We start from the raw sequence: 24,748 nt of genomic DNA, 5'->3' as shown, positions 1-24,748 counted from the left end.
CAAGGTGTTCTCCAGGTTGCCTTTCCTGAGCTTCGATCTTCCGGCTCTCGTTTAGTAGTTCTTGGAAACTACACTGCATTAGGCCTACAAATTGGGTATGGGGTGTAGAGAGATGGTGTGTTCCACTCCAAGGTGTTCTCCAGGTTGCCTTTCCTGAGCTTCGATCTTCCGGCTCTCGTTTAGTAGTTCTTGGAAACTACACTGCATTAGGCCTACAAATTGGGTATGGGGTGTAGAGAGATGGTGTGTTCCACTCCAAGGTGTTCTCCAGGTTGCCTTTCCTGAGCTTCGATCTTCCAGCTCTCGTTTAGTAGTTGTTGGAAACTACGCTGCATTAGGCCTACAAATTGGGTATGGGGTGTAGAGAGATGGTGTGTTCCACTCCAAGGTGTTCCCCAGGTTTCCTCGCCAATGCTTCGATCTTCATGCTCTCGTTTAGTAGTTGTTGGAAACTACACTGCATTAGGCCTACAAATTGGGTATGGGGTGTAGAGAGATGGTGTGTTCCTCTCCAAGGTGTTCTCCAGGTTGCCTTTCCTGAGCTTCGATCTTCCGACTCTCGTTTAGTAGTTCTTGGAAACTACACTGCATTAGGCCTACAAATTGGGTATTGGGTGTAAAGAGATGGTGTGTTCCACTCCAAGGTGTTCTCCAGGTTGCCTTTCCTGAGCTTCGATCTTCCGGCTCTCGTTTAGTAGTTCTTGGAAACTACACTGCATTAGGCCTACAAATTGGGTATGTGTTATGGCTGGCAATCAGGCAACACAGCGTGCAGTAATCAGCGCACATACAGAGATCTGGCAATAACCAAAAACAATAGGACGAGCTCTGAGACGTGGAATCTCTGTAGACTGCAGTACCTGATCTATCCTCACACAACTATAAGCAGCAGTGGATTGCGCCTATCACTACCTATGCAACTCGGCACTGCCTGAGGAGCTGACTAGCCTGAAGATAGAAATACAAGCCTGACTTACCTCAGAGAAATACCCCAAAGGAATAGGCAGCCCCCCACATATAATGACTGTTAGCAAGATGAAAAGACAAACGTAGGAATGAAATAGATTCAGCAAAGTGAGGCCCGATATTCTAGACAGAGCGAGGATAGCAAAGAGAACTATGCAGTCTACAAAAAACCCTAAAACGAAAACCACGCAAAGGGGCAAAAAGACCCACCGTGCCGAACTAACAGCACGGCGGTGCACCCCTTTGCTTCTCAGAGCTTCCAGCAAAAGTTAATAGCAAGCTGGACAGAAAAAACAGAAAACAAACTAGAAGCACTTATCTAGCAGAGCAGCAGGCCCAAGGAAAGATGCAGTAGCTCAGATCCAACACTGGAACATTGACAAGGAGCAAGGAAGACAGACTCAGGTGGAGCTAAATAGCAAGGCAGCCAACGAGCTCACCAAAACACCTGAGGGAGGAAGCCCAGAGACTGCAATACCACTTGTGACCACAGAAGTGAACTCAGCCACAGAATTCACAACAGTACCCCCCCCTTGAGGAGGGGTCACCGAACCCTCACCAGAACCCCCAGGCCGACCAGGATGAGCCACATGAAAGGTACGAACAAGATCTGGGGCATGGACATCAGAGGCAAAAACCCAGGAATTATCTTCCTGAGCATAACCCTTCCATTTGACCAGATACTGGAGTTTCCGTCTAGAGACACGAGAATCCAAAATCTTCTCCACAATATACTCCAATTCCCCCTCCACCAAAACAGGGGCAGGAGGCTCCACAGATGGAACCATAGGTGCCACGTATCTCCTCAACAACGACCTATGGAATACATTATGTATGGAAAAGGAGTCTGGGAGGGTCAGACGAAAAGACACCGGATTGAGAATCTCAGAAATCCTATACGGACCAATAAAACGAGGTTTAAATTTAGGAGAGGAAACCTTCATAGGAACATGACGAGAAGATAACCAAACCAGATCCCCAACACGAAGTCGGGGTCCCACACGGCGTCTGCGATTAGCGAAAAGCTGAGCCTTCTCCTGGGACAAGGTCAAATTGTCCACTACCTGAGTCCAGATCTGCTGCAACCTGTCCACCACAGAATCCACACCAGGACAGTCCGAAGACTGAACCTGTCCTGAAGAGAAACGAGGATGGAACCCAGAATTGCAGAAAAATGGAGAGACCAAGGTAGCCGAGCTGGCCCGATTATTAAGGGCGAACTCAGCCAACGGCAAAAATGACACCCAATCATCCTGGTCAGCGGAAACAAAACATCTCAGATATGTTTCCAAGGTCTGATTGGTTCGTTCGGTCTGGCCATTAGTCTGAGGATGGAAGGCCGAGGAGAAAGATAGGTCAATGCCCATCCTACCACAAAAGGCTCGCCAGAACCTCGAGACAAACTGGGAACCTCTGTCAGAAACAATATTCTCAGGAATGCCATGTAAACGAACCACATGCTGGAAGAACAAAGGCACCAAATCAGAGGAGGAAGGCAATTTAACCAAGGGCACCAGATGGACCATTTTAGAAAAGCGATCACAGACCACCCAAATGACCGACATTTTTTGAGAAACGGGAAGGTCAGAAATGAAATCCATCGAAATATGTGTCCAAGGCCTCTTCGGGACCGGCAAGGGCAAAAGCAACCCACTGGCACGTGAACAGCAGGGCTTAGCCCTAGCACAAATTCCACAGGACTGCACAAAAGCACGCACATCCCGTGACAGAGATGGCCACCAGAAGGATCTAGCAACCAACTCCCTGGTACCAAAGATTCCTGGATGACCGGCCAGCACCGAACAATGAAGTTCAGAGATAACTTTACTAGTCCACCTATCAGGGACGAACAGTTTCTCGGCCGGACAACGATCAGGTTTATTAGCCTGAAATTTCTGCAACACTCTCCGCAAATCAGGGGAGATGGCAGACACAATGACTCCTTCCTTGAGGATACTCGCCGGCTCAGATAACCCCGGAGAGTCGGGCACAAAACTCCTAGACAGAGCATCCGCCTTCACATTTTTAGAGCCCGGAAGGTATGAAATCACAAAATCAAAACAAGCAAAAAATAACGACCAACGGGCCTGTCTAGGATTCAAGCGCTAGGCAGACTCAAGATAAGTAAGGTTCTTATGATCAGTCAATACCACCACGCGATGCTTAGCACCCTCAAGCCAATGACGCCACTCCTCGAATGCCCACTTCATGGCCAGCAACTCTCGGTTGCCCACATCATAATTACGCTCAGCAGCAGAAAATTTCCTGGAAAAGAAAGCACATGGTTTGAACACTGAGCAACGAGAACCTCTCTGTGACAAAACCGCCCCTGCACCAATCTCAGAAGCATCAACCTCGACCTGGAACGGAAGAGAAACATCAGGTTGACACAACACAGGGGCACAGCAAAAACGACGCTTCAACTCCTGAAAAGCTTCCACGGCAGCAGAAGACCAATTAACCAAATCAGCACCCTTCTTGGTCAAATCGGTCAATGGTCTGGCAATGCTAGAAAAATTACAGATGAAGCGACGATAAAAATTAGCAAAGCCCAGGAATTTCTGCAGACTTTTTAGAGATGTCGGCTGAGTCCAATCCTGGATGGCCTGAACCTTAACCGGATCCATCTCGATAGTAGAAGGGGAAAAGATGAACCCCAAAAATGAAACTTTCTGCACACCGAAGAGACACCTTGATCCCTTCACGAACAAGGAATTAGCACGCAGTACCTGGAAAACCATTCTGACTTGCTTCACATGAGACTCCCAATCATCTGAGAAGATCAAAATGTCATCCAAGTAAACAATCAAGAATTTATCCAGATACTCACGGAAAATGTCATGCATAAAAGACTGAAAAACAGATGGAGCATTGGCAAGTCCGAACGGCATCACCAGATACTCAAAATGACCCTCGGGCGTATTAAATGCCGTTTTCCATTCATCTCCCTGCCTGATTCTCACCAGATTATACGCACCACGAAGATCAATCTTAGTAAACCAACTAGCCCCCTTAATCCGAGCAAACAAGTCAGAAATCAATGGCAAGGGATACTGAAACTTAACAGTGATCTTATTAAGAAGGCGGTAATCAATACACGGTCTTAGCGAACCATCCTTCTTGGCTACAAAAAAGAACCCTGCTCCCAATGGTGACGACGATGGGCGAATATGTCCCTTCTCCAGGGACTCCTTCACATAACTGCGCATAGCGGTGTGTTCAGGTACGGACAAATTAAATAAACGACCCTTAGGGAATTTACTACCAGGAATCAAATCGATAGCACAATCACAATTCCTATGCGGAGGTAGGGCATCAGACTTGGACTCGTCAAATACATCCTGAAAGTCCGACAAGAACTCTGGGATGTCAGAAGGAATGGATGACGAAATAGACAAAAATGGAACATCACCATGTACTCCCTGACAACCCCAGCTGGTTACCGACATAGAGTTCCAATCCAATACTGGATTATGGGTTTGTAGCCATGGCAACCCCAACACGACCACATCATGCAAATTATGCAGTACCAGAAAGCGAATAACTTCCTGATGTGCAGGAGCCATGCACATGGTCAGCTGGGCCCAGTACTGAGGCTTATTCTTGGCCAAAGGTGTAGCATCAATTCCTCTCAACGGAATAGGACACCGCAAAGGCTCCAAGAAAAATCCACAACGTTTAGCATAATCCAAATCCATCAGATTCAGGGCAGCGCCTGAATCCACAAACGCCATGACAGAATACGATGACAAAGAGCACATTAAGGTAATGGACAAAAGGAATTTGGACTGTACAGTACCAATAACGGCAGAGCTATCGAACCGCCTAGTGCGTTTAGGACAATTAGAAATAGCATGAGTAGAATCACCACAATAGAAACACAGTCTGTTCAGACGTCTGTGTTCTTGCCGTTCTACTTTAGTCATAGTCCTGTCGCACTGCATAGGCTCAGGTTTACTCTCAGACAATACCGCCAGATGGTGCACAGATTTACGCTCGCGCAAGCGACGACCGATCTGAATGGCCAAGGACATAGACTCATTCAAACCAGCAGGCATAGGAAATCCCACCATTACATCCTTAAGAGCTTCAGAGAGACCCTTTCTGAACAAAGCCGCTAGTGCAGATTCATTCCACAGAGTGAGTACTGACCACTTCCTAAATTTCTGACAATATACTTCTACATCATCCTGACCCTGGCATAAAGCCAGCAGATTTTTCTCAGCCTGATCCACTGAATTAGGCTCATCGTAAAGCAATCCCAGCGCCTGGAAAAATGCATCAACATTACTCAATGCAGAATCTCCTGGTGCAAGAGAAAACGCCCAGTCCTGTGGGTCGCCGCGCAAAAAAGAAATAATAATCAAAACCTGTTGAATAGGATTACCAGAAGAATGAGGTTTCAAGGCCAAAAATAGCTTACAATTATTTCTGAAGCTCAGGAACTTAGTTCTGTCACCAAAAAACAAATCAGGAATCGGAATTCTTGGTTCTAGCATCGATTTCTGATCAATAGTATCTTGAATCTTTTGTACATTTACAACGAGATTATCCATTGAGGAGCACAGAGCCTGAATATCCATGTCCACAGCTGTGTCCTGAAGCACTCTAATGTCTAGGGGAAAAAAAAGACTGAAGACAGAGCTAAGAAAAAAAAATGATGTCAGGATTTCTTTTTTCCCTCTATTGGGAATCATTGGTGTGGCTCCTTGTACTGTTATGGCTGGCAATCAGGCAACACAGCGTGCAGTAATCAGCGCACATACAGAGATCTGGCAATAACCAAAAACAATAGGACGAGCTCTGAGACGTGGAATCTCTGTAGACTGCAGTACCTGATCTATCCTCACACAACTATAAGCAGCAGTGGATTGCGCCTATCACTACCTATGCAACTCGGCACTGCCTGAGGAGCTGACTAGCCTGAAGATAGAAATACAAGCCTGACTTACCTCAGAGAAATACCCCAAAGGAATAGGCAGCCCCCCACATATAATGACTGTTAGCAAGATGAAAAGACAAACGTAGGAATGAAATAGATTCAGCAAAGTGAGGCCCGATATTCTAGACAGAGCGAGGATAGCAAAGAGAACTATGCAGTCTACAAAAAACCCTAAAACGAAAACCACGCAAAGGGGCAAAAAGACCCACCGTGCCGAACTAACAGCACAGCGGTGCACCCCTTTGCTTCTCAGAGCTTCCAGCAAAAGTTAATAGCAAGCTGGACAGAAAAAAACAGAAAACAAACTAGAAGCACTTATCTAGCAGAGCAGCAGGCCCAAGGAAAGATGCAGTAGCTCAGATCCAACACTGGAACATTGACAAGGAGCAAGGAAGACAGACTCAGGTGGAGCTAAATAGCAAGGCAGCCAACGAGCTCACCAAAACACCTGAGGGAGGAAGCCCAGAGACTGCAATACCACTTGTGACCACAGAAGTGAACTCAGCCACAGAATTCACAACAGGTATGGGGTGTAGAGAGATGGGGTGTTCCACTCCAAGGTGTTCTCCAGGTTCCCTTTCCTGAGCTTCGATCTTCCGGCTCTCGTTTAGTAGTTGTTGGAAACTACACTGCATTAGGCCTACAAATTGGGTATGGGGTGTAGAGAGATGGTGTGTTCCACTCCAAGGTGTTCTCCAGGTTGCCTTTCCTGAGCTTCGATCTTCCGGCTCTCGTTTAGTAGTTCTTGGAAACTACACTGCATTAGGCCTACAAATTGGGTATGGGGTGTAGAGAGATGGTGTGTTCCACTCCAAGGTGTTCTCCAGGTTGCCTTTCCTGAGCTTCGATCTTCCGGCTCTCGTTTAGTAGTTCTTGGAAACTACACTGCATTAGGCCTACAAATTGGGTATGGGGTGTAGAGAGATGGTGTTTTCCACTCCAAGGTGTTCTCCAGGTTGCCTTTCCTGAGGTTCGATCTTCCGGCTCTCGTTTAGTAGTTGTTGGAAACTACACTGCATTAGGCCTACAAATTGGGTATGGGGTGTAGAGAGATGGTGTGTTCCACTCCAAGGTGTTCTCCAGGTTGCCTTTCCTGAGCGTCGATCTTCCGGCTCTCGTTTAGTAGTTCTTGGAAACTACACTGCATTAGGCCTACAAATTGGGTATTGGGTGTAAAGAGATGGTGTGTTCCACTCCAAGGTGTTCTCCAGGTTGCCTTTCCTGAGCTTCGATCTTCCGGCTCTCGTTTAGTAGTTCTTGGAAACTACACTGCATTAGGCTTACAAATTGGGTATGGGGTGTAGAGAGATGGTGTGTTCCACTCCAAGGTGTTCTCCAGGTTGCCTTTCCTGAGCTTCGATCTTCCGGCTCTCGTTTAGTAGTTGTTGGAAACTACGCTGCATTAGGCCTACAAATTGGGTATGGGGTGTAGAGAGATGGTGTGTTCCACTCCAAGGTGTTCCCCAGGTTTCCTCGCCAATGCTTCGATCTTCATGCTCTCGTTTAGTAGTTGTTGGAAACTACGCTGCATTAGGCCTACAAATTGGGTATGGGGTGTAGAGAGATGGTGTGTTCCACTCCAAGGTGTTCTCCAGGTTGCCTTTCCTGAGCTTCGATCTTCCGGCTCTCGTTTAGTAGTTCTTGGAAACTACACTGCATTAGGCCTACAAATTGGGTATGGGGTGTAGAGAGATGGTGTGTTCCACTCCAAGGTGTTCTCCAGGTTGCCTTTCCTGAGCTTCGATCTTCCCGCTCTCGTTTAGTAGTTCTTGGAAACTACACTGCATTAGGCCTACAAATTGGGTATTGGGTGTAAAGAGATGGTGTGTTCCACTCCAAGGTGTTCTCCAGGTTGCCTTTCCTGAGCTTCGATCTTCCGGCTCTCGTTTAGTAGTTCTTGGAAACTACACTGCATTAGGCCTACAAATTGGGTATGGGGTGTAGAGAGATGGTGTGTTCCACTCCAAGGTGTTCTCCAGGTTGCCTTTCCTGAGCTTCGATCTTCCGGCTCTCGTTTAGTAGTTGTTGGAAACTACACTGCATTAGGCCTACAAATTGGGTATGGGGTGTAGAGAGATGGTGTGTTCCACTCCAAGGTGTTCCCCAGGTTTCCTCGCCAATGCTTCGATCTTCATGCTCTCGTTTAGTAGTTGTTGGAAACTACGCTGCATTAGGCCTACAAATTGGGCATGGGGTGTAGAGAGATGGTGTGTTCCACTCCAAGGTGTTCTCCAGGTTGCCTTTCCTGAGCTTCGATCTTCCGGCTCTCGTTTAGTAGTTCTTGGAAACTACACTGCATTAGGCCTACAAATTGGGTATGGGGTGTAGAGAGATGGTGTGTTCCACTCCAAGGTGTTCTCCAGGTTGCCTTTCCTGAGCTTCGATCTTCCGGCTCTCGTTTAGTAGTTGTTGGAAACTACGCTGCATTAGGCCTACAAATTGGGTATGGGGTGTAGAGAGATGGTGTGTTCCACTCCAAGGTGTTCCCCAGGTTTCCTCGCCAATGCTTCGATCTTCATGCTCTCGTTTAGTAGTTCTTGGAAACTACACTGCATTAGGCCTACAAATTGGGTATGGGGTGTAGAGAGATGGTGTGTTCCACTCCAAGGTGTTCTCCAGGTTGCCTTTCCTGAGCTTCGATATTCCGGCTCTCGTTTAGTAGTTCTTGGAAACTACACTGCATTAGGCCTACAAATTGGGTATGGGGTGTAGAGAGATGGTGTGTTCCACTCCAAGGTGTTCTCCAGGTTGCCTTTCTTGAGCTTCGATCTTCCGGCTCTCGTTTAGTAGTTGTTGGAAACTACGCTGCATTAGGCCTACAAATTGGGTATTGGGTGTAAAGAGATGGTGTGTTCCACTCCAAGGTGTTCTCCAGGTTGCCTTTCCTGAGCTTCGATCTTCCGGCTCTCGTTTAGTAGTTCTTGGAAACTACACTGCATTAGGCCTACAAATTGGGTATGGGGTGTAGAGAGATGGTGTGTTCCACTCCAAGGTGTTCTCCAGGTTGCCTTTCCTGAGCTTCGATCTTCCGGCTCTCGTTTAGTAGTTGTTGGAAACTACACTGCATTAGGCCTACAAACTGGGTATGGGGTGTAGAGAGATGGTGTGTTCCACTCCAAGGTGTTCTCCAGGTTGCCTTTCCTGAGCTTCGATCTTCCAGCTCTCGTTTAGTAGTTGTTGGAAACTACGCTGCATTAGGCCTACAAATTGGGTATGGGGTGTAGAGAGATGGTGTGTTCCACTCCAAGGTGTTCCCCAGGTTTCCTCGCCAATGCTTCGATCTTCATGCTCTCGTTTAGTAGTTGTTGGAAACTACGCTGCATTAGGCCTACAAATTGGGTATGGGGTGTAGAGAGATGGTGTGTTCCACTCCAAGGTGTTCTCCAGGTTGCCTTTCCTGAGCTTCGATCTTCCGGCTCTCGTTTAGTAGTTCTTGGAAACTACACTGCATTAGGCCTACAAATTGGGTATGGGGTGTAGAGAGATGGTGTGTTCCACTCCAAGGTGTTCTCCAGGTTGCCTTTCCTGAGCTTCGATTTTCCGGCTCTCGTTTAGTAGTTCTTGGAAACTACACTGCATTAGGCCTACAAATTGGGTATTGGGTGTAAAGAGATGGTGTGTTCCACTCCAAGGTGTTCTCCAGGTTGCCTTTCCTGAGCTTCGATCTTCCGGCTCTCGTTTAGTAGTTGTTGGAAACTACGCTGCATTAGGCCTACAAATTGGGTATGGGGTGTGGAGAGATGGTGTGTTCTACTCCAAGGTGTTCCCCCGGTTTCCTCGCCAATGCTTCGATCTTCATGCTCTCGTTTAGTAGTTATTGGAAACTACGCTGCATTAGGCCTACAAATTGGGCATGGGGTGTAGAGAGATGGTGTGTTCCACTCCAAGGTGTTCTCCAGGTTGCCTTTCCTGAGCTTCGATCTTCCGGCTCTCGTTTAGTAGTTCTTGGAAACTACACTGCATTAGGCCTACAAATTGGGTATGGGGTGTAGAGAGATGGTGTGTTCCACTCCAAGGTGTTCTCCAGGTTGCCTTTCCTGAGCTTCGATCTTCCGGCTCTCGTTTAGTAGTTGTTGGAAACTACGCTGCATTAGGCCTACAAATTGGGTATGGGGTGTAGAGAGATGGTGTGTTCCACTCCAAGGTGTTCCCCAGGTTTCCTCGCCAATGCTTCGATCTTCATGCTCTCATTTAGTAGTTGTTGGAAACTACGCTGCATTAGGCCTACAAATTGGGTATGGGGTGTAGAGAGATGGTGTGTTCCACTCCAAGGTGTTCTCCAGGTTGCCTTTCCTGAGCTTCGATCTTCCGGCTCTCGTTTAGTAGTTCTTGGAAACTACACTGCATTAGGCCTACAAATTGGGTATGGGGTGTAGAGAGATGGTGTGTTCCACTCCAAGGTGTTCTCCAGGTTGCCTTTCTTGAGCTTCGATCTTCCGGCTCTCGTTTAGTAGTTGTTGGAAACTACGCTGCATTAGGCCTACAAATTGGGTATTGGGTGTAAAGAGATGGTGTGTTCCACTCCAAGGTGTTCTCCAGGTTGCCTTTCCTGAGCTTCGATCTTCCGGCTCTCGTTTAGTAGTTCTTGGAAACTACACTGCATTAGGCCTACAAATTGGGTATGGGGTGTAGAGAGATGGTGTGTTCCACTCCAAGGTGTTCTCCAGGTTGCCTTTCCTGAGCTTCGATCTTCCGGCTCTCGTTTAGTAGTTGTTGGAAACTACACTGCATTAGGCCTACAAACTGGGTATGGGGTGTAGAGAGATGGTGTGTTCCACTCCAAGGTGTTCTCCAGGTTGCCTTTCCTGAGCTTCGATCTTCCAGCTCTCGTTTAGTAGTTGTTGGAAACTACGCTGCATTAGGCCTACAAATTGGGTATGGGGTGTAGAGAGATGGTGTGTTCCACTCCAAGGTGTTCCCCAGGTTTCCTCGCCAATGCTTCGATCTTCATGCTCTCGTTTAGTAGTTGTTGGAAACTACGCTGCATTAGGCCTACAAATTGGGTATGGGGTGTAGAGAGATGGTGTGTTCCACTCCAAGGTGTTCTCCAGGTTGCCTTTCCTGAGCTTCGATCTTCCGGCTCTCGTTTAGTAGTTCTTGGAAACTACACTGCATTAGGCCTACAAATTGGGTATGGGGTGTAGAGAGATGGTGTGTTCCACTCCAAGGTGTTCTCCAGGTTGCCTTTCCTGAGCTTCGATTTTCCGGCTCTCGTTTAGTAGTTCTTGGAAACTACACTGCATTAGGCCTACAAATTGGGTATTGGGTGTAAAGAGATGGTGTGTTCCACTCCAAGGTGTTCTCCAGGTTGCCTTTCCTGAGCTTCGATCTTCCGGCTCTCGTTTAGTAGTTGTTGGAAACTACGCTGCATTAGGCCTACAAATTGGGTATGGGGTGTGGAGAGATGGTGTGTTCTACTCCAAGGTGTTCCCCCGGTTTCCTCGCCAATGCTTCGATCTTCATGCTCTCGTTTAGTAGTTATTGGAAACTACGCTGCATTAGGCCTACAAATTGGGCATGGGGTGTAGAGAGATGGTGTGTTCCACTCCAAGGTGTTCTCCAGGTTGCCTTTCCTGAGCTTCGATCTTCCGGCTCTCGTTTAGTAGTTCTTGGAAACTACACTGCATTAGGCCTACAAATTGGGTATGGGGTGTAGAGAGATGGTGTGTTCCACTCCAAGGTGTTCTCCAGGTTGCCTTTCCTGAGCTTCGATCTTCCGGCTCTCGTTTAGTAGTTGTTGGAAACTACGCTGCATTAGGCCTACAAATTGGGTATGGGGTGTAGAGAGATGGTGTGTTCCACTCCAAGGTGTTCCCCAGGTTTCCTCGCCAATGCTTCGATCTTCATGCTCTCATTTAGTAGTTGTTGGAAACTACGCTGCATTAGGCCTACAAATTGGGTATGGGGTGTAGAGAGATGGTGTGTTCCACTCCAAGGTGTTCTCCAGGTTGCCTTTCCTGAGCTTCGATCTTCCGGCTCTCGTTTAGTAGTTCTTGGAAACTACACTGCATTAGGCCTACAAATTGGGTATGGGGTGTAGAGAGATGGTGTGTTCCACTCCAAGGTGTTCTCCAGGTTGCCTTTCTTGAGCTTCGATCTTCCGGCTCTCGTTTAGTAGTTGTTGGAAACTACGCTGCATTAGGCCTACAAATTGGGTATGGGGTGTAGAGAGATGGTGTGTTCCACTCCAAGGTGTTCTCCAGGTTGCCTTTCCTGAGCTTCGATCTTCATGCTCTCGTTTAGTAGTTCTTGGAAACTACACTGCATTAGGCCTACAAATTGGGTATGGGGTGTAGAGAGATGGTGTGTTCCACTCCAAGGTGTTCTCCAGGTTGCCTTTCCTGAGCTTCGATCTTCCGGCTCTCGTTTAGTAGTTGTTGGAAACTACACTGCATTAGGCCTACAAATTGGGTATGGGGTGTAGAGAGATGGTGTGTTCCACTCCAAGGTGTTCTCCAGGTTGCCATTCCTGAGCTTCGATCTTCCAGCTCTCGTTTAGTTTTTGTTGGAAACTACGCTGCATTAGGCCTACAAATTGGGTATGGGGTGTAGAGAGATGGTGTGTTCCACTCCAAGGTGTTCCCCAGGTTTCCTCGCCCATGCTTCGATCTTCATGCTCTCGTTTAGTAGTTGTTGGAAACTACGCTGCATTAGGCCTACAAATTGGGTATGGGGTGTAGAGAGATGGTGTGTTCCACTCCAAGGTGTTCTCCAGGTTGCCTTTCTTGAGCTTCGATCTTCCGGCTCTCGTTTAGTAGTTCTTGGAAACTACACTGCATTAGGCCTACAAATTGGGTATGGGGTGTAGAGAGATGGTGTGTTCCACTCCAAGGTGTTCTCCAGGTTGCCTTTCCTGAGCTTCGATCTTCCGGCTCTCGTTTAGTAGTTCTTGGAATCTACACTGCATTAAGCCTACAAATTGGGTATGGGGTGTAGAGAGATGGTGTGTTCCACTCCAAGGTGTTCTCCAGGTTGCCTTTCCTGAGCTTCGATCTTCCGGCTCTCGTTTAGTAGTTGTTGGAAACTACACTGCATTAGGCCTACAAATTGGGTATGGGGTGTAGAGAGATGGTGTGTTCCACTCCAAGGTGTTCTCCAGGTTGCCTTTCCTGAGCTTCGATCTTCCGGCTCTCGTTTAGTAGTTGTTGGAAACTACACTGCATTAGGCCTACAAATTGGGTATGGGGTGTAGAGAGATGGTGTGTTCCACTCCAAGGTGTTCTCCAGGTTGCCTTTCCTGAGCTTCGATCTTCCGGCTCTCGTTTAGTAGTTGTTGGAAACTACACTGCATTAGGCCTACAAATTGGGTATGGGGTGTAGAGAGATGGTGTGTTCCACTCCAAGGTGTTCTCCAGGTTGCCTTTCCTGAGCTTCGATTTTCCGGCTCTCGTTTAGTAGTTCTTGGAAACTACACTGCATTAGGCCTACAAATTGGGTATTGGGTGTAAAGAGATGGTGTGTTCCACTCCAAGGTGTTCTCCAGGTTGCCTTTCCTGAGCTTCGATCTTCCGGCTCTCGTTTAGTAGTTGTTGGAAACTACGCTGCATTAGGCCTACAAATTGGGTATGGGGTGTGGAGAGATGGTGTGTTCTACTCCAAGGTGTTCCCCCGGTTTCCTCGCCAATGCTTCGATCTTCATGCTCTCGTTTAGTAGTTATTGGAAACTACGCTGCATTAGGCCTACAAATTGGGCATGGGGTGTAGAGAGATGGTGTGTTCCACTCCAAGGTGTTCTCCAGGTTGCCTTTCCTGAGCTTCGATCTTCCGGCTCTCGTTTAGTAGTTCTTGGAAACTACACTGCATTAGGCCTACAAATTGGGTATGGGGTGTAGAGAGATGGTGTGTTCCACTCCAAGGTGTTCTCCAGGTTGCCTTTCCTGAGCTTCGATCTTCCGGCTCTCGTTTAGTAGTTGTTGGAAACTACGCTGCATTAGGCCTACAAATTGGGTATGGGGTGTAGAGAGATGGTGTGTTCCACTCCAAGGTGTTCCCCAGGTTTCCTCGCCAATGCTTCGATCTTCATGCTCTCATTTAGTAGTTGTTGGAAACTACGCTGCATTAGGCCTACAAATTGGGTATGGGGTGTAGAGAGATGGTGTGTTCCACTCCAAGGTGTTCTCCAGGTTGCCTTTCCTGAGCTTCGATCTTCCGGCTCTCGTTTAGTAGTTCTTGGAAACTACACTGCATTAGGCCTACAAATTGGGTATGGGGTGTAGAGAGATGGTGTGTTCCACTCCAAGGTGTTCTCCAGGTTGCCTTTCTTGAGCTTCGATCTTCCGGCTCTCGTTTAGTAGTTGTTGGAAACTACGCTGCATTAGGCCTACAAATTGGGTATGGGGTGTAGAGAGATGGTGTGTTCCACTCCAAGGTGTTCTCCAGGTTGCCTTTCCTGAGCTTCGATCTTCATGCTCTCGTTTAGTAGTTCTTGGAAACTACACTGCATTAGGCCTACAAATTGGGTATGGGGTGTAGAGAGATGGTGTGTTCCACTCCAAGGTGTTCTCCAGGTTGCCTTTCCTGAGCTTCGATCTTCCGGCTCTCGTTTAGTAGTTGTTGGAAACTACACTGCATTAGGCCTACAAATTGGGTATGGGGTGTAGAGAGATGGTGTGTTCCACTCCAAGGTGTTCTCCAGGTTGCCATTCCTGAGCTTCGATCTTCCAGCTCTCGTTTAGTTTTTGTTGGAAACTACGCTGCATTAGGCCTACAAATTGGGTATGGGGTGTAGAGAGATGGTGTGTTCCACTCCAAGGTGTTCCCCAGGTTTCCTCGCCCATGCTTCGATCTTCATGCTCTCGTTTAGTAGTTGTTGGAAACTACGCTGCATTAGGCCTACAAATTGGGTATGGGGTGTAGAGAGATGGTGTGTTCCACTCCAAGGTGTTCTCCAGGTTGCCTTTCTTGAGCTTCGATCTTCCGGCTCTCGTTTAGTAGTTCTTGGAAACTACACTGCATTAGGCCTACAAATTGGGTATGGGGTGTAGAGAGATGGTGTGTTCCACTCCAAGGTGTTCTCCAGGTTGCCTTTCCTGAGCTTCGATCTTCCGGCTCTCGTTTAGTAGTTCTTGGAATCTACACTGCATTAAGCCTACAAATTGGGTATGGGGTGTAGAGAGATGGTGTGTTCCACTCCAAGGTGTTCTCCAGGTTGCCTTTCCTGAGCTTCGATCTTCCGGCTCTCGTTTAGTAGTTGTTGGAAACTACACTGCATTAGGCCTACAAATTGGGTATGGGGTGTAGAGAGATGGTGTGTTCCACTCCAAGGTGTTCTCCAGGTTGCCTTTCCTGAGCTTCGATCTTCCGGCTCTCGTTTAGTAGTTGTTGGAAACTACACTGCATTAGGCCTACAAATTGGGTATGGGGTGTAGAGAGATGGTGTGTTCCACTCCAAGGTGTTCTCCAGGTTGCCTTTCCTGAGCTTCGATCTTCCGGCTCTCGTTTAGTAGTTGTTGGAAACTACACTGCATTAGGCCTACAAATTGGGTATGGGGTGTAGAGAGATGGTGTGTTCCACTCCAAGGTGTTCTCCAGGTTGCCTTTCCTGAACTTCTATCTTCAGGCTCTCATTAAATTGTGGTTAAACGGAACAACTGCATTTGGCGTACTAGTTGGTTTGGGGCCTACTATCGGTGTCTGCCGCTCCTTGCTGTTCTCCTGGTTTCCTGTCCTGAAATTCCGTTTTCAGGCGCTCGTTAAGTAGTTGTTAATGTTAGACTGCATTTGGCCTACTAGTTGGGTTGGGGCCTACTATCGGTGTCTGCCACTCCTTGCTGTTCTCCTCCACTGAACAAAGCTGTGCCGCCTGTTTACTACGGTTGCCAATTTTGAACTGCATTTCGACTACTTACTGATTTGGGCCTACTCTCTGTGTCAGCCTCTCATTCCAGTTGTCCTCCACTGCAATGCCCCCTGGTTATTCCTGTGTTACCAATTTTGAACTGCATTTAGCCAACTTTATTCTTTGGGCCTATATCTGTGTTTCCTCCTCATCCTGCCCATTGCCCAGCCAGTGATAGATGAGTCTGCTGGTACATTGACCCATAACGCAACATTCCCCGTGCACGCTACACAACAACATTGTGACCCTGCTGAAAGTCAGGTTGCTCTTCCCGCATACCATACCACCTTACACGGGGACAAAGAGGAAGGTGCAGATGAAAGTGCAGGTTCCTTCATCAGGTGGGGGGAGGAATACTAGTTGGCGACGTCACTGGCACAGGGCCTCTCATAGTACGCAAAAGTGTTGCTGCCGGTGGGAGGCGCCCCCGCCGTGCAAACACACCGCTGTACTTTGAGGGGCCCTGTGCCAGTGCCAATGCCAACGAGTGGGCCCCCCCTGCTTGCTCAGGTTCACAGCACTTGCAAAGTTGAAATACTTACCTCTCCCTGCTCCACTGCCGTGACGTGGTCCAGATTTCCTGGGCCCACTAATTACTTGAACCAGCCCTACCCACCACAACTTTAGCCAAATGACCCCCAATTTCAAATGCCTTCCAATTATTATAAGGTAAATTACGCTTGACAAGCTTCATTAAGAAGAATGGATGGTTTTGACATTAAAATGGGCACTCTAGGTGTTTTCCTGGCCCCCACTCACTGCCGACTATGCTGCCCCATTGACTTGCATTGGGTTTCGTGTTTCGGTCGATCCCGACTTTACGTCATAATCGGCCGATTTCACTCGACCCGACTTTTGAGATAGTCGGGTTTCGCGAAACCCGGCTCGACTCTAAAAAGGTCAAGGTCGCTCAACTCTATTGACCACTGCTCCATTCATAATCTATCCACAGTTCTCAGGATGGGTGGGGGTTCTAGCAGTTGGATACCTAGTGATCGGGAAGTAATTCCCTATCCAGTTTAGGGGATAACTTTCAAACTTGAGAATACCCCTTTCAAAGAATCGCTCCTGAGTTTTCATTCCAATATTTTGGGTCCCTTTCCTTGAAGAAAATCTTGTAAAACCTTCTAGCAGGAGTGATTATCTGCTATTAGTAGAAGTACAGTTCTGCCATTCTACCAGAATGGGTTACTTTAACATTTCAAAAATATACTGATAACTCATCTGCCTTTCAATGAAATTAGTTGATTACTGTGTCAGAAATAAGAAAATTAGATTGTGAGCCCTATTGGGGATACGTAGTGATGTGAATGATGTGCTGCGGAATATGCTAGCTATATACAAGCAACTAGATATAATTCCATTTCAGGGCAGCATGGTCAGCTTTATTTCAGATAAATTTACGTCGTTTGTAAAACCCCACCGGTGTGGTATTTCTACATGTCTTGAGCATCAGAACATGACAATGTGTTTTAAGCTTTCACAGATATAAATACGCTGTTTTTGAGACTTAATAAGAAACCATAAACCACAGGATGTGAAAAATAAGATAGCAAAGTTCTCAGTAGTTCTTATTGGCATCCAGGAACTCATGACCACAATGCAAGGTGCAATGCAAAAACCTAACACAAGCTTTGTGTCTGGTTTAAAAAAATAAGACCCATAAATAATAACAAAACTGGCACATTATGACTAGTGTTGAGCATTCCGATACTGCAAGTATCGGGTATCGGCCAATATTTGCTGTATCGAAATTCCGATACCGAGTTCCGATATTTTTGTGATATCGGAAATCGGAATCGGCGTGTGCGGTGCGTATGGTTCCCAGGGTCTGAAGGAGAGGAAACTCTCCTTCAGGCCCTGGGATCCATATTAATGTAAAAAATAAAGAATCAAAATAAAAAATATGGATATACTCACCCCTCCGACGAACCCTGGCTGTCACCGCTGCAAGCGTCCGCCTCCGTTCCTGAGAATGCAGTGAGTGAAGGACCTTTGATGACGTCACGGTCACGTGAGCGGTCAGGTCTCCTCTCCTTCAGACCCTGGGAACCATCCAGGATACATTCTGATATTTGTGTCCCATTGACTTGCATTGGTATCGGGTATCGGTATCGGCGATATCCGATATTTTTTGGATATCAGCCGATACCATCCGATACTGATACTTTCAAATATCGGAAGGTATCGCTCAATACTAATTATGACCAGTGACTGCTTATCATGAGCCTTGAGGGTTAGACCATTCTGTGCAAACAGAACTAGACAGTAGAAATATGGTGTGTATACATGTACTGTATATATTATAGGTGAACCAATCATTTGAAATTCAAATTTGCCAGATTCAGCAAATCTTTCCCAAAAAATTCATTTGCAGGTACTCCAATTGCCCTGAAAATAAATTTATAACACTCTGATGTTTCCTAGGTCTGTATCCAAACCCTTTCAATATATTTGATGCAAACACAGTCTTGGTAATCTCAAAGTGACCTCACCACAGAAACGGATGGTAATTAGTGATGAGCGAATATACTCGTTGCTCGGGTTTTCCAGAGCACGCTCGGGTGACCTCCGAGTATTTATCACTGCTCAGAGATTTAGTTTTCATCGTGGCAGCTGAATGATTTACATCTACTGGACAGCTTGATTAGATGTGGGATTCCCTAGCAACCAGGCAACCCCCACATGTACTCAGCCTGGCTAGTATCTGTAAATCATTCAGCTGCCGTGATGAAAACTAAATCTCTGAGCAGTCATAAATACTCGGAGGTCACCCGAGCGTGCTCGGGAAAACCCAAGCAACGAGTATACTCGCTCATCACTAATGGTAACCAACAGCTCACTGCATGACGCAGTGCACTGACAGACTTTTCATTTTTTTTAAAGGTCCAAAAATTATCCCTTAGTCATTTGGATCAGGCAGAACAGTGACTCAAACTGAGGGTGTCAGTGTCAGAGATAGCGTAATCTTTGTGTGACTGAGACTAGTGATGAATATATTACTTAACACCTAGCTGCCCCCCATACCCCATGACTAATACATTTATTGGAGGTAAAGGAGGCCAGTCGTGCTTTACATTACTGCCCAGATGACTGGTGCTTCTGCTAGTGCCACCCACATTCTTAGGCTAGGTTCACATTGGGTTAGTGGGTGTTCGCTAATGGACTCCGTTACATGGCGCAATTGTCGCAATTAAATCTATGTAACGGATCCGTTAGCGCACCCATTGACTGCAATGTGCTAACGGATCGCTAACGCATCGCTAACGTATGCCATTTTTGGCATGCGTCAGTGATGTCCCGTTATTTTCGGACGGACCTCGAACGCTGTTTGCAGCGTTCAGGGTCCGTTCTTCACTAGCGCAGATCGGGCATCTGCGCTAGTGGGATCGCCAAACGCAATCCCTTTTTGGACATTGTGTTAGCGCATTCCGTTAGCGTATCTGCTAAACGGATTGCACTAACGCAATGTGAACCTAGCCTAAGCCATAGTAAAAGTTTTTATGATTTTTCACTGTCCACTGCCATTGCAACATTTTTTTATGTCATACATTTTGTACATTATAATTAACTTTTGACAATCTTTTAACCCCAATTATTCAACAAAAATAAAAGCTATAACAATAAATGCTAGGAAGGTGGGTCTTTTTACAGAAATCAAAATGGGGCAGCAGGCTACAGCATAGATGTGGAATCTATGGTTCTCATATTGGACTTGTAAAACACTGTGTACAGTTAAATGCCTACATTTTTAAAGGAAATGTTTAATTTTTTTCAATACAATTCAATCCTCTTCCCAGTAATAATGTAATAAAAAATGCTTGGCAGGCACATAACTAAAAGCCAGAACCTGGAACAGGGCCCTGTATTGGTGTGGTGTGTACAAATGTGAAACTTGTCTAGAAAAACAGATGTGCAAAAAAACAAGAAATGTTTGCCACATGCACGCTTTGTGAGGTAGATAGCTGCAGCCTCATTCAGTTAAAAACACTATTATTAATATTATTAACTACTATATAATTGTCTAAGGGTCACGTCCTTCTTTCTGTCTGTCCTTCTGTCTGTCTTTCTGTCACGGATATTCATTGGTCGCGGCCTCTGTCTGTCATGGAAATCCAAGTCGCTGATTGGTCGCGGCAAAACAGCCACGACCAATCAGAGACGGGCACAGTCCAGAAGAAAATGGCCGCTCTCTACTCCCCGCAGTCAGTGCCTGGCGCCCACATACTCCCCTCCGGTCACCGCTCGCACAGGGTTAATGCCGGCGGTAACGGACCGCGTTATGCCGCGGGTAACGCACTCCGTTACCGCCGCTATTAACCCTGTGTGTCCCCAACTTTTTTACTATTGATGCTGCCTATGCACCCTCCGTAGTGCGCCGAGCCGCTCGCACCTGCCGCCATCTTCAGTTCCCAGCGATGCATTGTGAAATTACCCAGAAGACTTAGCGGTCTCGCGAGACCGCTAAGTCATCTGGGTAATTTCGCAATGCATCCTGGGAACGGAAGATGGCGGCAGCCGCGTGCCTATCGCCGGAGCTTCGGTGGATCCCAGGGGTGAGTATATAACTATTTTTTATTTTAATGATTTTTTTAACAGGAATATGGTGCCCACACTGCTGTATACTACGTGGGCTGTGTTAGATACTGCGTGGCTCTGTGCTGTATACTACACAGGCAGTGTTATATACTACGTGGGCTGTGTGATATACTCCGTGGGCTGTGCTAGATATTACGTGGCCACTGTTATATACTGTGTGGGCAGTGTTATATACTACGTGACTGGACAATATACTACGTGGCTCTGTGCTGTATACTACGTTGCTGGGCAATATACTACGTGGCTGTGCAATATACTACATGGCTCTGTGCTGTATACTACATGGCTCTGTGCTGTATACTACGTCGCTAGGCAATATACTACGTGACTGGGCAATATACTATGTAGCTGGGCAATATACTATGTGGCTGGGCAATATACTACGTGTCTGTGCTGTATACTACGTGGCTCTGTGCTGCATATACTACGTGGCTGGGCAATATACTACGTAGCTGGGCAATATACTACATGACTGGGCAATATACTACGTGGCTGGGCAATATACTACGTAGCTGCGCAATATACTACGTAGCTGGGCAATATACTACGTGGCTGGGCAATGTACTACGTAGCTGGGCAATATACTACGTGGCTGGGCAATATACTACGTGGCTGGGCAATGTACTACGTAGCTGGGCAATATACTATGTGGCTGGGAAATATACTACGTGACTTGGCAATATACTATGTGGCTGGGCAATATACTACGTGGCTGGGCAATATACTATGTGACTGGGCAATATACTATGTGGCTGGGCAATATACTACGTGACTGGGCAATATACTACGTGACTGGACAATATACTACGTGGCTGGGCAATATACTACGTAGCTGGGCAATATACTACGTGACTGGGCAATATACTATGTGGCTGGGCAATATACTACGTGACTGGGCAATGTACTACGTAGCTGGGCAATATACTATGTGGCTGTGCAATATACTACGTAGCTGGGCAATATACTATGTGGCTGGGCAATATACTACATGACTGGGCAATATACTACGTGACTGGGCAATATACTATGTGGCTCTGCAATATACTACGTAGCTGGGCAATATACTATGTGGCTGGGCAATATACTACATGACTGGGCAATATACTACGTGACTGGGCAATATACTACGTGGCTGTGCAATATACTACGCAGCTGGGCAATATACTACGTGACTGGGCAATATACTATGTGGCTGTGCAATATACTACGTAGCTGGGCAATATACTATGTGGCTGGGCAATATACTTCATGACTGGGCAATATACTACGTGACTGGGCAATATACTACGTGGCTGTGCAATATACTACGCAGCTGGGCTATATACTACGTGACTGGGCAATATACTATGTGGCTGTCCAATATACTACGCAGCTGGGCAATATACTACGTAGCTGGGCAATATACTATGTGGCTGGGCAATATACTACATGACTGGGCAATATACTACGTGACTGGGCAATATACTACGTGGCTGTGCAATATACTATGTGGCTGGGCAATATACTACGTGACTGGGCAATATACTATGTGGCTGTGCAATATACTACGTAGCTGGGCAATATACTATGTGGCTGGGCAATATACTTCATGACTGGGCAATATACTATGTGACTGGGCAATATACTACGTGGCTGGGCAATATACTACGCAGCTGGGCAATATACTACGTGACTGGGCAATATACTATGTGGCTGGGCAATATACTACGTGACTGGGCAATATACTACATGACTGGGCAATATACTATGTGGCTGGGCAATATACTACGTGGCTGGGCAATATACTACGTAGCTGGGCAATATACTACGTGACTGGGCAATATACTATGTGGGCTGTGCAATATACTACGTGGACATGCATATTCTAGAATACCCGATGCGTTAGAATTGGGCCACCATCTAGTTATTATTATAAAGATTCACATGGGAAAGCTGCTTTTCAATTGGTCACATTTAGAGATGTGCTAACATTTTTAAGGTTCAGTTCGGTTCATATCGGCGAGCGTCCTGATGTTCGCCGAATATGTTTGATGAACATACCCAAAGCCCATTGATTTCAGTAGAAGGAAAACCAAATGCATAGACACCACCTTCAGAGGGCAAAAAAAAAAATTGACGTGGGTTCCCCTGTATTTTTGATAACCAGCCAGGCAAAACTGACAACTGCAGGTGGCAACCGTCAGCTGTCAGCGTTAGCAAGACTGGTTATCAAGAATAATAAATAAATAAATAAATAATTTAAAAAAACGGCGTGGTGTCCCCTCCATTTTTGACAACCAGCCAAGCTAAAGCTGGTAGCTGGTACTCCCAGGCTGGTAAGGGGCCATGGATATTGTCCCCCACCACACCCCCAACCTAAAAACAACAGCCCGCAGCCGCCCCAGAAAAGGCATATCTATTAGATGCCCAAATTCTGGTGCTTTGCCTAGCTCTTCTGACTTGCCCTGTGGTGGTGGCACGTGAGGTTCATATTTGTGTGGTTGATGTCACCTGTTGTATTGTCCGTTGACATCAAGTCCACAGCTGAAAAATGGAGAGGCATCTATAAGACACCTATCCATTACTAATCCTATAGTTATATTGTAATAAACACACAGCCAGAAATAAAGTCTTTTATTTGAAATAAAAACAAAACACATTTTTCTTTTTTATTTAAAAATAATAAACACAGTTAGACCATGTTCACACAGTGCGTTTTTTACTGCGGAACCGCAGCGGTTTTGCCGCTGTTTTCCATGCAGGGTACATAACAATGTAACCCTATGGAAAACAGTCACTGCTGTGCACATGATCCGGAATTTCGTTTAAAAAGCCGCGCAGAATAGCTGCGGCAAAAAAGAAGGAGCATGTCACTTCTTTTTCCTGAACCGCAGCGGTTCTGCACCCATAGACCTCCATTGTGAGGTCAAAACCGCAGTAAAACCCGCAGATCAAAAATATATCTGCGGGTTTTACTGCGATTTGATGTGCAGAACCGCTGCAGCAGGAAGTGCGGGGGAGCGGGCGGAAGTGCGTGGGCGGAGTGTGGCTGCCCCCCCGTGCTCCGATCCCGCCCCCGTGCTCCGATGCCCCCCCCCGTGCTCCGATGCCCGCCCCCGTGCTCCGATGCCCCCACCAGTGCTCCGATGCCCCCCCCGTGCCCTAATCTCCCCCCCTTATACTTACCCGGCGTCCCGGTGTCCGTCCGGCCGTCTTCTCCCTGGGCGCCTCCATCTTGCAAAATGGCGGGCGCATGCGCAGTGCGCCCGCCGAATCTGCCGGCCGGCAGATTCGCTCCAAAGTGCATTTTGATCACTGAGATATAATCTATCTCAGTGATCAAAATAAAAAAATAGTAAATGACACCCCCCCCACTTTGTCACCCCCATTGGTAGGGACAATAAAAAAATTAAGAATTTTTTTTTTTTTTCACTAAGGTTAGAATAGGGGTAGGGGTAGGGTTAGGGTTAGGGTTAGGGTTAAGGGTAGGGTTAGGGGTAGGGTTAGGGGTAGGGTTAGGGTTAGGGTTAGGGTTAGAAAACTGCATAAAAAAAAAGGATCAAAAAACGCATCAAAAAACGCATCATAAAAGGACAAAAAAGGACCAAAAAAAGGACCTGCGTTTTCTGCCAAGAGCTGCAGTTTTTTAAAAAAACAGTCCTGAAAAAAAAAGAATGGAAATCCTGAACTTGTGAACATACCCTAATACTCACCTAATGCCCATTCCATTGAAGCCATCATCTCTTGTAATAAAACAAAAATAAAAAACAACCATATGCCTCAACTGTCTGTCATTTTGTCCCATACCGTAATTCAGCCTTGGAAGCTGACAGCTGAGGTTTGACCGGGTGATTATCAAAAATACAGTGAAACCCCACATCATTTTTTTTATTATTATTTATTTATAGCGTAGCTGGTAGCTGATGAATACTATCAGCCACCAATTACACTCCCAGTTAACAGTTGAATACAACTCTCAACATTGTCCCCTACCAGCGCTGATCGCAGCGAGAGAGAGGATTTTAGCTGTCTTCACTTCGGCACCCGGCGCCAGTGAACAGCGTGAACAGTACCCTTGATTCCGAGGTGCTGGTAAGTGTCTCACACATATTTTCCCAATAAGAAATGCTAAATTTCACTACAGTTGCTTTTGAAAAGCAAGCACACCATCTGACACTGATTTCAGATTTTTTTTCTGTTAAAACTATTGTGCTGCCTTGCGTTTGCTTTTTAGGGCATAAAGAATGAAGACAAAAATAATCTGTAATTATAATTCAGATGCAGCAGGAGAATTGCCAGCTACACTACATCACTGATCATCACACTGAGTCTGGCTCTGTTGCTGTCACATCCCCTATCTCTCTCTCCCCTTATCAATTGAAACTATGTATTATTCACAGATTACGATGCTCATCATCTTCACT

This window comes from Ranitomeya imitator, chromosome 2 (genome assembly GCF_032444005.1).
Source record: "Ranitomeya imitator isolate aRanImi1 chromosome 2, aRanImi1.pri, whole genome shotgun sequence".
Taxonomy (NCBI): Eukaryota; Metazoa; Chordata; class Amphibia; order Anura; family Dendrobatidae; genus Ranitomeya; species Ranitomeya imitator.
Note: the sequence above shows the minus strand (reverse complement) of the source record.